The following is a 3,274-nucleotide window of genomic DNA, read 5'->3' as shown; positions in this document are numbered from 1 at the left end:
GGAAGTTCCGGTCTCCGCGACGCTAGGTCCGTGGCGGCCGCTGAGGAGGAGGAGCGGGTCGCCGGGGCTGCGCTGCTTTGGTAAGGGCCCAGGACAGGAGAGAGGGCGTGCCCGAGCTGCTGGGACAGGGTCAGCTGTCCGGACGGCTCCGGTAATCGTGGGCCCGCGCGGCCTAGAAGCCGTGACTTCGAAGACACGGGGCGGCCGCGGCCTCGCTCGCGAAGACAGCCTAGCGGTGGTGCGCTGAGGGAGGCGCTGCTCGAGGCCGGAACGCCCCGGAACGGTCGCGGGCCCGGGGCGGGGCTCGAGGCGGCGGTAGAATTACCGGTCTCTTCGCGGAGCGGCCAGCTTTGGGGTGAGGGACCAGCGCGAGGTAGCGGCTTCGGCGCTCCGTTCCGTGGAGCTGCAGGCGGGCTTCTCTCTTTCTCTTTTCCCTTGTGTTTGTGATCCACTTCGGAGACATCACTGGATACGGAGTTCTTGTGCCCTGCAAGTAACCTTGGCCGCCCACCCAGACGCCCAGTCAGGAAGGTGCGAGAGAACAGAACCGGGAGGCGGGCGAGGGTGACTGGTGGGGTCTGCACCCGTTGGGCGAATGTAGTAGGAGAGTGATATTTCCACATATTCCTGCTTTAGATTCCTTTTGGCCTTGTAAATAATGCGTTTTTAACTTTAGAATTGACGTTGAGCTAATGAATTCGAGTGTGGGGCTGCGTTTTTTAATTGAAAGAAACGACTTGATTTGTAGGGCACACAACCTGGTGGTAGTTTTTTTTTTTTTCTTTTTGCACATTCTAGGCTTGCTTATTAAGTTTAAACTTTGAGACTAATTGGACTTTTGTTAGTTTCCCATTTCCCGTTGATTAAATATGCCATAGTTGCCAAGCTTGTGCGGATCAAAGGGAAAGGTGTCAAGGCGAGTAACAGTGACGATGTGGAAGGTAACGAGTGCTGTATGACCATCTTGAGGAAGCGTACAAGTTGAATCTAATGCCATCTCTGGTGGAGCATACTTGTAATCCTGGCATTTAGGAGGATGAGGTAGGAGGATGTCAGGTTTGAGGCCATCCTAAACTGCATTGAGACACTTAAGAAAATTGAATCTGAATTTTAACTCCTTAAGTAGTACACTTACATAAATACTTACCTATGTTTAAAATCTATAGGATTACATATAAGTATATATAATCTATTTATAAAATCTCTAGGACAGGTAGGACTCAGTTCTGAGCAGTCATAACATCCTTGCAGGTCATTGAGTCCAGGGCTTTCTTTACACTTGCTAGGCAAGTTGTCTACCACTGAGCTGCAAACAGCCCCAGCCTCCTTACAGAAGTTTGTTACCAGGCTTGAGTTTATGGTTTTTGTAGCCCTTCACATAAGGAAGAATTTCCAATGGGAAAGTTATTGTCCCCAACAAACATTTTTTTTTTTTTTTTGTCTATGTGAGACAGGGTTTCTCATAGCTTAGCCTGGACTCGAACTACTAGGCTTGCCTTAAATTCCTAATCTTTCTGCTTGTATTTTCAAAGTTGGTTTGCTGTTGTTCCTTGCTAAGGGGAGTTTATATAATAATGTACTCTAAGCTAAAGTGTTCTGCCATTGTACCTTTAAGGGTACTTTTCAAACAAATTTGACATCATGCTTAAATATATAAACTGATGTTATTGACTTCATTCAAAATCAGTAACATAAATAATAAAAGTATTGAACAGTTTTTACTTATTTATTTACTTCCTTAAGACAGGGTCTCATGATACAGCTCTGGTTTGCCTGGAACTAGCTATGTAGACCAGGTTGGTCATGAACTTAACAGAGATCTGCCTGCCTGTGTGTCTAGAGTGGTATGATTAAAAATGCATGTCTACAAGCCCGGTCTGGGTGCCTTTTCTAACAGTTTTGTCGTGATGTGGAACTCAGTATAGTAGAGTTGATAACTGTAGGGTTTCAGAGATCAGACATTGAATCCCTGTACTCTTAACTAACTCATTGGCATTGGACAAATTGTTTACCTTTCCCAAGTTTCAGTTCTTCATCTTATGTGAGGTTGTTGTTTTGGTGAGATAGATTATTTATTGTGCTACTGGACAATTTTTGCATGAGATACCATGCCCAACTTTTTTTTTTTTTTTTTTTTTTTTTTGGTTTTTCGAGACAGGGTTTCTCTGTGGCTTTGGAGCCTGCCCTGGAACTAGCTCTGTAGACCAGGCTGGTCTCGAACTCACAGAGATCCACCTGCCTCTGCCTCCCAAGTGCTGGGATTAAAGGCTATGCCCGACTTCTGATACTAGAAATTGAACCCACAGTTCTGTTAATTTTAAGCAAGTGCTCTCCCTTTGAGCTATGTAATACTTGTAATGCTCTTAGGACAATGTCTGGTGTGCAGAAAGTGTTCACTAAATATTAGCCACCACTATTGCTCTTTTTTCCTTTGAGATAATAATTTTACTCCCAGTTTTGCCCAGGATAGTGCAAACTTTATTCTGAGAGGTTGGACAACTTGTGGGAGTTCGTTATTTCATTCTGCAAGGTTTCCGCCATTGAATCCCCAAGATTCTCCTGTCTTCACCTCTTCAGTGCTGAAATCACAAGCATGAACCCTCACTCCTACCTTCTTATTGTTGGTACTGGCTGTTGAACTCAGCTTTTTATGGTTGCTCAGCAAGCAGTTTACCAACTGAGCTTTTCCTCTAGCAGCTCCCTCCCCTTCCACACTAGAGTGAGATAGAGGCTCACTATAACTCCCAGGCTCACAAAAGAGCCACCAGACTCTGCCTCCTAGTTTTGGGATTTAAAGCCTGTGCCACCAAGCCTGGCAACTTCACTTCTTTTTTGAGATAGTTTCATGTAGCTCAGACTGGCCTGGAATTCCTACTACTGCAGCCTGTTTCTTACAGACTACTGAGGTTATAGGGTATGTCACCTCACCCCACATTATACTGCTATTCTTTAAAATTATATCAAATGTATATTTTTATATACACTATAACAAAACTTTACCCTTTAAGCCATTTTAAAGTATACAGTTCAGGGCGTTAGTTAACAGTCACAAACCATTGCAACCAAGAATGGCTGTCGCTAAAACTTTTCACCTCATCTGTCAGAAACTCTGTAACCTGAACAAGTAACTTTCCATGTAACCCCTGGTAACTTTTACTTTCTCTTTGAATTTGTGTTTCAAATATAAATGAAATGATACAATATGGTCCTTTCTGTGTTTGACCTGTTTGGCTTGGTATAATGGTTTTTTTTTTTGTTGTTTTTTTTGTTTTTT

At 44.0% G+C, this 3,274-nt stretch overlaps 1 protein-coding gene across 3 annotated transcripts in view; it reads left to right on the top strand.

Moving 5' to 3' along the window:
- Rbm6 (RNA binding motif protein 6) overlaps positions 1-3,274 on the top strand; it is a 121,937-nt gene continuing 118,663 nt past the window's right edge. For 2 of the 3 annotated variants that reach the window (XM_005347868.2, XM_005347869.2), the window contains exon 1: positions 1-80. The gene's annotated coding sequence lies outside the window, so the exon portion shown is untranslated. The other variant, XM_013346601.2, reaches the window with a different exon arrangement.

This window comes from Microtus ochrogaster, chromosome 5 (assembly GCF_000317375.1).
Source record: "Microtus ochrogaster isolate Prairie Vole_2 chromosome 5, MicOch1.0, whole genome shotgun sequence".
Lineage (NCBI taxonomy): Eukaryota > Metazoa > Chordata > Mammalia > Rodentia > Cricetidae > Microtus > Microtus ochrogaster.
Note: the sequence above shows the minus strand (reverse complement) of the source record. Positions and strands in the feature narration are given on the sequence as shown.